Source organism: Rhinatrema bivittatum, chromosome 1 (genome assembly GCF_901001135.1).
Source record: "Rhinatrema bivittatum chromosome 1, aRhiBiv1.1, whole genome shotgun sequence".
Lineage (NCBI taxonomy): Eukaryota > Metazoa > Chordata > Amphibia > Gymnophiona > Rhinatrematidae > Rhinatrema > Rhinatrema bivittatum.
Window position 1 is genome coordinate 110524468 of NC_042615.1, and position 12321 is coordinate 110536788.

The window sequence follows — 12321 nt, forward strand, 5'->3', positions numbered from 1 at the left end:
AAAAGCCCCTGCTATCCATACGTGGGAGCTCTTGATTTCCAGTCACCCTGATGTTGTCGAGGATTAGGAGGTTATCTTCTCTCTCTCACAGATACTCACATGTCCATTCTCTCTCACACATACACTGTCACATACATAAACATTCATGCTCTTATACCCACCATAACCTCTCGATCTCACAGACACTGACACAATCTCAGGCTCTAAGACACTCTCTCTCCCTCCCCCCTCCCCACACACAAACTCTTACTCCCCTAGATTTTCTCATACACACTCATGCTCTCACTCTCACTGGCTCCCTCACATACACACAAACACACATACCCAGGCAAGCTCCCAATCATTCTCACACAAACACACACACACCCAGGCAAGCTCCCAGGCATTCTCTCTCTCACACACACACATACACACTGACCCCCAGGCATGCTCACATTCATTTTCACACCACTCCCTCACCATCCCCCAGGCATGCACACATTCATTCTCACACACACAGACCCCCAGGCAGGCACCAAATCATTCTCACACACACATACACCACACTCAGGCAGGCACCTGTTCTCACCCATACAAACCCCAGGAAAACACCCATTCATTCTCATACACAGACACACCCTCAGGCAGGCACCCATGCATTCTCACACAAACACCCCCAGGCAGACTTCCATTCATACACTAAAGGCACACTAAAGGCAGACCCCCTCTCTTTCTTTTGCCAGCAACCTCGGAGCCTTTCTCATTCCTCTGCTGCCACTGTCACTGCTGCCGCATGACTATTGGGGAGGCACTGATGCTGCTACTGGCACTGAAGCCCATTCTGCTGCCTCCTCTGTGCAGACCCCGTGGGATTCCATTTCCTTCATGCTGATCTTGTACATTGTGAGATCCACATAGAGAAAGTTGCTACTCTTGCACATTACCAAAGATTACATGTGCCAATGTGCCTTTGCTGTCTGATCTTAGTTTCTAATCGGTTGGTCACAGGCTTTTTTGTTCCACCTTCCCTTTCTTATTTTTTTGCCAATTCCTTTTATATTGTCTTTTTTTCCATTTCTTTTCTCTCCATCTGCTTCTTCCCTCAAACACACAGTCAGGTTCTCATTCTCACATGCTCTCTCTCTCTCACACACACACACACAGGCTCTCACTCTAACACGCTCTCTCTCTCATACAGTCATTCATTCACACAGTCTCTCTCTTGCACATGCTGTCTGACTCTCACACAAACAGGCTCTCTCTAACTCCCACATTCTGTCTTGCTGAAGCACAGGCTCTCACTGTGATATGCTGTCTCTCTCACACACACAGAGGCTCTCACATGCTGTCTCTGCAAACATTCATGTCCTCACTCCCAAACACAGTCTCTCAACTCATCTCATACACACACACAATCGCTCAACTCATCTCATACATGCACACATACACACTCTCTACAGGCCCTCAGCCTCTCTCTTGCCTCTGGGCCTCCTCTTCACGGGTCACCGCAGGATGGTCTCTGCAGCGGCCCTGATCTTCTTGGGCCACCCGCAATGTGGGATCCGCGGTGGCGGCCCTGCTACCGGGCCTCCTCCTCTTCTCAGCCCGCTGCGACTTGAGATTCGCGGATGACTATAAACGCTGCTCCTCTTCTGCACGCGGCTGATGCTCCTCCTCCTTCCTGCCTGCGCAACTCCGGCAACATTTTCTTCCGGGGCCATGCAGGCAGGAAGGAGGAGGAGCACCTGCAGGTTTGGACGCGACCTTTTTTTTGGGCCGTGGTGACATGAGCTCCGCCACGGCCCTGCCGATCTTCCTGCTGTGTGTCTCCAGCACACAGCACAGCAGTAGTTCACTGCTCAGCCGCCAGTGGGATGAGGTCCACCATTGGCCGCATTGGCTCCCCCTGACCTCCCCTCTGTATACCACTGCTCGGCGCCCCTCAATGCTCGGCGCCCTAGGCCCAGGCCTAGTTTGCCTTGTGTTTCCACCGGCCCCTGTAACAACTAGAATTTCTAGTGGAAACGTAAGTGCTCAAGTAGCCTGGTCTATCTGGCAGACTATATAGGGAACAGGCAAGATCTGGTGCAAACTGGATTCAGGAACTAGCTTGGCAGGTCAACCATAGAAAACAGGTTCAGCAGCAAGGAGGCAGAACAAACAGTCTCAGGAAGTAAATCCCATGAGTCAGTTGTACCTTCAAAGACCTCAGTAGCTTTAAGTATTACAGCCATTTTGGCTATGCCCTTTCTTGGCCCAATGAGGTAATGTATTGATTATTTGCAAGGCAATTTGAATTGTCATGGATCTGATTTTTTTTTTTTTTTTTTATAAGTCTGTGGCTCAACATCTTGCTTACCTATGTTTTGCCAATTAAAACCCTGATGCCCCTGGCAGAAGCAGCATTTTGTAAGTTTTAAACTTGTGATTGCCTTAGAGAAATAATGTTGGCGCTGTGTAGGTAGAAATAACTCTAAAGGAGTATTTGAGCAAAGAAGCGATCAAATATGTGATAGGTATTAAATATGTAGAGATGATAAGATAATAAGACACCCCTGTCTCATCAACTCATGTGTTCTTTGTATATCAAACAAAATTGCCAAATTGTTAACTAAGTTACTCTCTTACTATGTAAAGAATAATAAGACACCGTTGTCATAATTATTTCATGTGTTGCCCTGTAAACCGATGCGATATGCCAGATCGAATGCCGGTATATAAAAACAAATAAATAAAATAAATAAATTGTTCAAGTAAATGTATAGCTAGACAGGTGAAATACACACCGAAAATGTTTAGGATCAAAGGAAACAATTTTATAAAGAGGAAAGGCAAATGCAAACTCCTGTTTATGCACTAAGAATAGACTGTGTTGCTACTAAAAAATCTTCCATTTTCAGAAAAAGTGAATTTGTGATTTAGAGACTAGCTGCAAGAAAGCAAGTACAGTTAATAGTTAAGGAAGGTAGGGAAGAGAGAGGTCATTAAATGAGTCAAAGAAGCATATCTCATCTGTATAGAAATGTTAATGGTGGTCAAAGTTGAAAAATACATGACCAGAAAGGAAGAAATAGATCCCAAAATAAAAATTTGATTCCTGGGGCATAGGAACATGTTAGTGCAGAAATATTAGTAGAAAGAACAATGTACATACTTTACTAAGGACTCTGACATTGTGTGCTAATAGTTTTACATATTTTTTAAACTAAATATTTATTTATTTATTGGTTTTTATATACCGCCGTTTATCAAGATATCACGTCGGTGTACAGAGAACATATTAACATACGCCTTGGCGTTATAAAACGAACGCCTTAGCTATCAAAAGTAGTTAGTAGCTTAAAGAGCAAGTCAAATCATTAGGACCTTTTTTTCTAGTCAGATATTTTTTCATTTTGGAGAAAACATTTGTGCTTAATATTTTTGTAATCTCCGCTAGACGGCACATAAAATAAGAGCTCTGACACTAGGAAGTTCTTATTCTTGCACCAGGTCTGTGGGTTCAAAAGTGTTCAGGTAAAATAATGGATTGTACTGAGCTCAGAGGAAATGATGGTCCATAGAAAGAAACGGGAGTGATGCCGCGGGATTGGAGAAAAGCAGTTGTGGTCCCGCTTCACAAGAGTGGTGGCAGAGAAGAGGCTGGAAACTATAGGCCAGTTAGCCTCACCTCAGTGGTGCAAAATTTAATGGAGACTCTGCTGAAGGAAAGGATAGTGAACTAACTACAATCAGGTAGATTGCTGGACCTGAGGTAGCATGGATTCACCAGGGGAAGGTTCTGTCAGACAAATCTGATTTTTTTTTCATTGGCTGACTAGAGAATTGATTCAAGGAAGAGGGCTTAATGTTATCTACTTGGATTTCAGCAAAGCTTTTGATTATGGTCCCGCATAGGAGGCTTATGAATAAAATGAGAAGCCTGGGAATGAGCACCTAGTGGTTGACTGATAGGAGACAGCATGTAATGATAACTGGAACCTAGTCTGAAGAGAGAACCATGTTACGTGGAGTGCTATAGGGATCGGTATTGGGACCGATTCTGTTCAATATCTTTGTGAAGAGTCTATTTGCAGATCATACTAAGATCTGTAAAGGGAGTTTACATGCATGAAGTAGAGAGAATGAAAGCATGAAAAGTGGTCAAGGATTTGGCAGCTGGGATACAGTAATCCAAAAGAGCTGTATGTGATTGGGGGAGAGGGTGAAAGACTGATGGGCATGGATCAAGAGAGGGATCTTGAGGTAATAGTGTCTGACAATCTGAAGATGATGAAGCAATATGATAAAGTAATAGATAAAGTCTGAAGAATGCTGAATTGCATAGAAAGAGGAATAACCAGTAAGAAAAAGGAGGTAATAATGCCCGTGTACAGGTCTTTGGTGAGGCCTCACCTGAAGTACCATGTTCAATTCTGGAAATCATATCTCAAAAAAGATAGAGACATGATAGAGGTGGACCAGAGAAGGGTGACCAAAATGGAGTGGGGTCTGTATCAGAAGACTTTTTTGAGGAGATGCTGAAGGACCTAAATATGTATACCATGGAGAGAAGAGGTACAGGGGAGATATGATATAGATCTTCAAATATCATGAAAAGTTTTAATGATGCATGAACATCGAACCTTTTCCATTACAAAGGAATCAATAGAACTAGGAATCATGAAATGAAACCAGTGGGGATGACTCAGAACCAATGTCAGGAAATATTTCTTCACAGAGAGGGTGGTGGATGCCTGAATATCACTTCTGTGGTGAATACAAAAACAGTCAAAGAATTCAAAGGGCATGGGATAAACACTGTGGATCTCTAAAGACTAGAAAATGGTAATAGACAAAAGCATTTATGAGGATAACTTATTTGTGTGGTAATTATTACGCTTAGCAGAAGGCATGGAGATTATTACCCTTAACCAATAAAGCCTTGATGCCTTGACGCAACTGCAACATCATGTTCTGTTTTGAATACGTGGGGGGGGGGGGGGGGGTGGGAGGGGAATTAGATTCAGAGATAACCATCATGAGCCCTGAGTTTTATGGTCTGTGGTACTGATATGCAGAGATAAGTGAAAAAACACAGGGCTGCTTCTACTACCAAGTCCATAAGGAAAGCACGTCAAGCAATATTGTTTGAATTTTCAAGAATGCTCTTCATCCAGTAAAAAATATTGCTAGCAATAATTTTTGTGTGTTATCATATGGCTTTTGGGAATAGCTGCACAGCGCGGCAGTTACTACTCTTAAGAGAAACATGGGGGGTAAATTGCATGAAATGAAAATTACTGCCCTTAAGAGTACCATGGGATAACCTGCAGGGAGTGGCAGTTACTACTCTTAACAATAACAAGGGGATAACCTGCACAGCCATGTTGACCCTTCCCAATTAAGCCATGTCTATCCATATGCCCAATGGTTTTGTTTTTAAGACTAGCTTTACTATTTTGCTCAACACTGACATCAGGTTCATTAGTCAACACTTTCCCAGATCATCTCTGAAACCCTTTTTTCAAGTTAGGGATCCCAGAATCACACACCTTGATAATTAATGAAATAGGAAATTATTTTTGTTTGGACAAAAATTGACATCAGCTTGCCCCGGCACTATCTGCTTTAAATAAGTCATGTGTGATACTGCCTGAGATACTGCGTTCTTATAATCAGTTCCTGGCATTGATAACACTAGCCCAGGGTTCACGTAGCATCGTTTAAATAAAATAATATAATTAATTTTTTACCCATTTTTAAATAAATTTTTTTTTTTACCCATTTTTATTTCAAATCTGGTTGTCTGAGTTCTTGTAGATTCAATGGCTTGCTCTTCAGTGTTTAGCAATACTTAGTTTTCTTTTTATCGTTAATTTCATGGTCTTTTGGTCATTGATTGACTTTTTAGTTTTCATAGTCTCTGTAATGTGATATCATACATACAATAAAGTAACATGGCCAGATAAGCCCTTTTTCTTAGTATTGTTCTAATTTGTATTTTCTCATTTTTATTTAAAATTTAGTCTTTTTAATTCTTGTATATTCATGGCTTGCTCTTTAGTTTTTAGCGCTACTTAGTTTTCTTAGTTTGCCCCGGCACTACCTGCTTCAAATAAGTCATGTGTGACACTGCATGAGATACTGCGTTCTTATAATCAGTTCCCGGCGTTGATAACACAAGCCCAGGGTTTATAACGTAACATCGTTTCAAAAACATGTTTTTACCCATTTTATTTTAAATCTGGTCTTTTTAGTTTTTGTAGATGCAATGGCTTGCTCCTCAGTTTTTAGCGATACTTAGGTTTTTTTTTTATCATTAATTACATGGGCTTTTAGTCATTGAATGACTTTTGAGTTTTCATGGTTTTTAATAGTCTCCATAATGTGACATCATACATACACCAGTTTAACCCTTGTTTCTTAGTATTGATCTAATTTGCATTCTTCCATTTATGCATTCATATTTTTCAAGTTGATGTCAATTTTTGTCCAAACATAGTTTTAACTTATTATTATTCTATGCATTACCTACTGACCACCAGACTCCCGTAATCTTATGAAAGCACATTCATATATATTAAGACTTACCACACACAGGTAAAATCATATACGGGCGGATTTTAAAAGCCCTGCTCGCATAAATCCGCCCGGATTTACACGAGCAGGGCCTTGCGCGCCTATTTTCCATAGGCCGCCGGCGCGCACAGAACCCCGGGATGCGCGTAGGTCCCGGGGTTTTTGGAAGGGGGCGTGTTGGGGGGGTGTCGGGGGCGGGGCCGAACGACGCGGCATTTTGGGGGTGGGACACGGCGTTTCGGGGGCGGGCCTGGGGGCGTGGTTTCGGGCTGAGGCGTTCCGGGGGCATGGCCGCGCCCTCCGGAACCGACCCCGGGTCGGGTCTCGGTGCGCCAGCAGCCCGCAGCCCGCTGGCGCGCGTGGATTTACATCTCCCTCCGGGAGGCGTAAATCCATGGATAAAGGTAGGGGGGGGTTAGGTAGAGGAAGGGAGGGGGGAAGGTGAGGGGAGGGCGAAAGAGAGTTCCCTCTGAGGCCGCTCTGATTTCGGAGCGGCCTCTGAGGGAACGGAGGCAGGCTGCGCGGCTTGGCGCGCGCCGGCTGCCCAAAATCGGCAGCCTTGCGCGCGCCAATCCAGGATTTTAGAGGATACGCGCGGCTATGCGCGTATCTTATAAAATCCAGCATACATTTGTTTGCGCCTGCTGCGCAAACAAAAGTACGTGATCGCGCAGTTTTTAAAAATCTACCCCATATTGTACTGTTTCCTGTTCATTTCTTCAATATTTATTTTATCATTGTCCAGTCATTTTAAGCAGTTTTTGACATATTTTTAGAATCTATGTTACCGTCTGTTATGTAATTTTGATTTAAAATTATTTTCTGTTTTTTGTTTTGTATGTTGAGTTATATTTGTTTTTTATATGTTTTTGCCCCTGAGGTACCCCCCATGTGGGGCGAAACGCGGCCTGAGTCGGGCACACATAAAAAGATCCCGTCTCCATTCTAATAAAGCTCAGAAATTGGACTTTTCTGTGGTGTCTAATCCATATTGGTATCCTAATGGCTTTCTTAGACAGCCTACCCTCCTGTTTTGTTGGTCCAAAGAATCAGTTGGACCATTAGATGATCGAGGTTAAAGAGGCACTTAGGGAAGACAAGGACATAGCAGAAAGACTAAATGTATTCTTTGCTTTGGTGTTTACTGTTGAGGATGTTGGGGAGATAATGTGGGAAACAATATTTAATTGTGTTGATTCAGAGGAATTGAAACAATTCATGGTGAACCTTGAAGATATAATAGGGCATATTGGCAAACTAAAAAGTAGCAAATCAACTGGATACCAGGATGCTGAAAGAAGTAATAAATGGAATTGTAGATCTATCACTAGTAATTTGTAAGTTATCATTAAAATCATCTATTGGCTAATGTAACAATGAGGGCTCTAGCAGCGATCCAAGAAACTATAGACCAATGTTCATAGAAACTATTCTAAAAAACAAAATCACAGAACATATAGAAAGATATGATTTAATGGAACACAGCCAATATGAATTTACTTAAGGGAAGTCTTGCCTCACCAATCTGCTACTTTTCTTTCAATGGGTTAATAAAGGTGGATAATTATGGGCCAATGGATTTAATATATTTGGATTTTCAGAAGGCATTTGACAAAGTCCCTCATGAGAGAGTCCTGAGAAAATAAAATGTCATGGGATAAAAAGCAATGTCCTATTGTGGATTATAAACTGGTTAAATGATAGGAAACAGTCTAGGACTTAATGGTCAGCTTTCGGAATGGAGAAAGATAAACAGTGGAATGCCACAGGGATCTGAACTGAGACTAATGCTTTTTAAAATATCTATAAATGTTCTGGCAAAGGGAACGATGACACATAATTATCCCAAATTGATAAATCAGAAGCCAATTGTGAGAAATTGCAGAAGGACCTTGCGAGTCTGGGAGACCAAAATGGCAGATGAAATTTAATGTGGACAAGTGTAAAGCAATTCACGTGGAGAAAAGTAATCCAAATTCTAGTTACATGATGTTAGGTTTTCTATTGGGAGTTATAACCAAGGAAAAGGGAATAGGTATCATTGTGTGCACTACTTTAAAATCCTCGGCTCAGTTTGCAGCAGCGGTAAAAAAAACACAGATTATTAGGAAAGTAATGGAGAATAAAATGGAGAATGTCATAATACCTCTGTATCGCTCCATATTGAGACTGCTCCTGGAATGTTGTGTGTAGTTCTAGTCACCACATCTCAAAACAGATATAGCTGAATTGAAAAGTTACAGAGAACAGCAACCAAAATGATAAGAGAGATGGAATGGCTCCCCTATGAGGAAAGGCTAAAGCGGTTTAGCACTGTTCAGCTTGAAAGAGTATTATGATGGAGATCTATAAAATCTTGAGTAAAATGAAAAGGGTAAATGTTAATCATTGTTCACCCTTTCAATAAAATACAAAGACTCTATGAAGTTAATAAATAGCACATTTAAACAAATAAAAAAAATTCACCCAATGCACAATTAAGCTCTGGAACTCATTTCTAGAGGACGTGATAAAGGTAGTTGGCAAAGCTGGGTTTAAAGAAGGTTTGGACAAGTTCTTAAATGAAAAGTCCAGAAACTGTAATTAACAAGGTAAACATTTATTTTTATTTTATTTTTAAAAATGTTTATGCCTCCAATGCCAAAGGCCCAGGGGTGGTGGACAAAATAACATTCATAAAATTATATAAAACAGAGACAAAATTGCAGTATAATCACAAAATAATATTGAAGCCTGAGCTCATAGGTAAAATGTCTGATGGAATAAATAAGGTTTTAACAGCCTTTTAAAAGTTTTGGAGCAACCTTCCATTCGCAACTCAAAAGCAGGGAATTTCAGATTTCTGGGGCTGCCACCAAGAAATCATGTTCTTGCTTCTCAACCAGTCTGGCATCTTTCATGCTAGGATCTTCCAGTAAACCCCTCTGGGAGGATCACAGTGCACTGGTTAGATTGTATAAGCCACTGCTTATCTCTGGATGCTAGCATCATGGGATCTATTTGTTATTTGGGATCCTGCCAGCTACTTGTGATTAGATTAGTCACTGCTGGAAATAGGATATGGGCTTGATGGCAATTCTTGTGTTCTAACAGTCTGGCTGATTAGCTTCCAAAATCTGGTTAAAAACCACTGATCTTAGTATTTGGGGCACAATTGTACTGGCCCTACAGATATCACACTGCTACAAAGAAAGCAAGAGAAATTAAAAAGTATACTGTGCAAAGGCCAAAATGCTGAAAAATGTAAGGTACATATATAAGGGCCTGACATGCTGTACGACCAAAAGAAGCAATAAAGCTATTCAAACAAGTTAGTTGATACATGCAGTTTAAGCAATCTATCTAGTACTGATGCTGTAAGTATTTACCTTTATTTTTACTTTATTAACCTGTGACTTAGATAAATTTCTAAGAGATTAGTTCAAGCATCTTCCCAGGATGATGTCTTACACTTAGACTGAATCAGCTATTTGGATTTGGTCCTTCTGTGGGTATTACGTCTTCTGAAATGGTTTGAATTGCTTCTGAAAATATTTTCTTTGGTGGTTCATTGTATTTAGAGATAACGAAAGCTGCTTTCTCATTTATCATATCATATATGCTGCAAGGTCTTGTAATATTACCAATATTAGCATGATATACCATATGTTCACAAGACTTTACAGGTCATGGTATAGTCATGTCCTTTTCTGTCTCTTTTGTTACTCTTTCAACCTAATAGAGTCTAAAATCTTCAGAATCAGGCAGTTCCTTCATCCCGAGGGTACCTATTTGATTGGTGGTCAGTATTTGTTCAAGCTCCCTCCCCCATGTATTTCCTTAATCTATGTGTGCCTTATACAGCATTGCATGCACTGTCGAAGCTATGTAAACATATTTATTGACAATTGGAAAATAAACTCCTATCAACATTTTAAATGCAGTATACAGTACATTGCTTAAATATTTTTTTGTACAAATACATACATGCTAGAATAGTGTTATTTATATTTTAAAACACTTTCCCATTTCCAGAAGATAATCTTGTTACAGAAATACCGAGACTAAGAAATACAATAAGGGGCAGATTTTAAAAGAAGTGCAAGCGGTGTACATGTGCGCCCGATTCTAGAACATGCAGGCGCACGCATGTTATAAAATTGGGGGTCTGCGCGCGCGCAAGAGGTGCACAATTGTGCACCTTGCGTGTGCCGAGGCGAGCTGCCTTCCCCCGTCCCCTTCCCCCTCACCCCACCTTCCCTACCCCTTCCCCTACCTTTTTCTTTTTTTTCCTTTTGTTACAAAACTTACTTCAGCCCTGGGGTTGAAGTAAGTTGCGAGCGCCGGCCAACTGCCTCCGGACCCCGTCCCCGGACTCCGCCCCCAGACCGCCCCTTTAGTAAAGCCCCGGGACTTAGATGCGTCCCGGGGCTTTACGCCCGTCGCTGGGCCTTTATAAAATAGGCCCTATGCGCGTAACCCCCCCCCCCCCCCTACGCACGTAGGGCTCTTAAAATCCGGCCCAAAGTGGATAAAAGAATACAGATAATGCAACAAACAGGCTTAACGGATGGGATCGGGATATTTGTATCTATTATACTCTCTGGGGCAGATTTTAAATGTTACGTGTGTGGGGTACATTTGTGCGTGCTACCCTGCACACACAAATGTACACCCGATTTTATAGCATGCACGCGCTGCCGCGCGCATGTTATAAAATCCAGGGTCAGCGCTCGCAAGGGGGAGCGGCCTTGGAGGGAACCTTTTTTTTTAATTCGCCCCCACCTTTCCCTCCCTTCCCCTATCTAACCCACCACCCAGTCCTAACTAAATCCCCTCCCTACCTTTTTTTCAGGAGTTACACCTGCCCGAGGCAGGCGTAACTTGCGCGCGCAGGCCGGCTGCCAGTGCGCCATGCCCGGCACAGGCCGCTGTGCCGGAGCACTCGGGACCGCCCCCGGACCGCCGCCACGCCCGTGTCCCCGCCCCAGACTGCCACCATGCCCCCGGCCCTGCCCCCGGACCACCCATTTTTGAAAGCCCCGGGATATACCTGCATCCCAATGCTTGCGCGCGCCACCGAGCCTATGCAAAATAGGCTTGGCGTGCGCATGGGTAGGTTTTCGGGGGTTACTCGCATATCTTACGCATGTAAAATCTACCCCTCTCTGTTTAATTCATCACCCTTGCGCTCCCCACCCCCATTCAGTAGCAACTGGACCAGAAAACTTCTTCAAATCGAGAAAAGCACATAACAGTTCTGGTGTAAAGAAAACATAATCAACTTATGCTTAAGACACTAGACCTTTGCACGGATACCATAAAACGAAAGAGGCACCCAGAGGTCTAGTCACTTGATTTATAGTCTAGAAGGATTTTCTTCTCTCCTGTGTAGTTCTAGCGACATCAGGGAAAACCCAAACCCACCGTTCCATAAATGTTACAAATTCCTTTGAAAATAAGATTGCATGATGAAATCCAAATTATCCTTGAAGACAAAAGAAGCAAGCAAGGTGACTGTAACAGAATCTTTATGACCAGATCCTTCCAAAGCATCCAATACTTCCATGCTATTCTCAGATATAAAAGCAGTTTCAAATTGTGCAATTTTTCTCCTTAAAAGGAAAATAAACTTACAGATGGAGTTGCTTCATCCAGAATAGAAACTATCACAGAAAAATATTTTTAAGAATATCCATTATAGCAAATTGAGATAATCGGGAAAGATTGGCAAAATACAAATTTAGCTACCTATTTTGGTTTTCTAAATACTCCAAATGTCTATGCACTGATGACTTATTT

General features: G+C 42.0%; 1 protein-coding gene across 4 annotated transcripts in view; it reads left to right on the forward strand.

The window, feature by feature from the left end:
- Positions 1–12321, forward strand: part of TENM3 (teneurin transmembrane protein 3) — a 1731308-nt gene that overhangs the window by 1040485 nt on the left and 678502 nt on the right. The gene's annotated exons all lie outside the window — the stretch shown is intronic.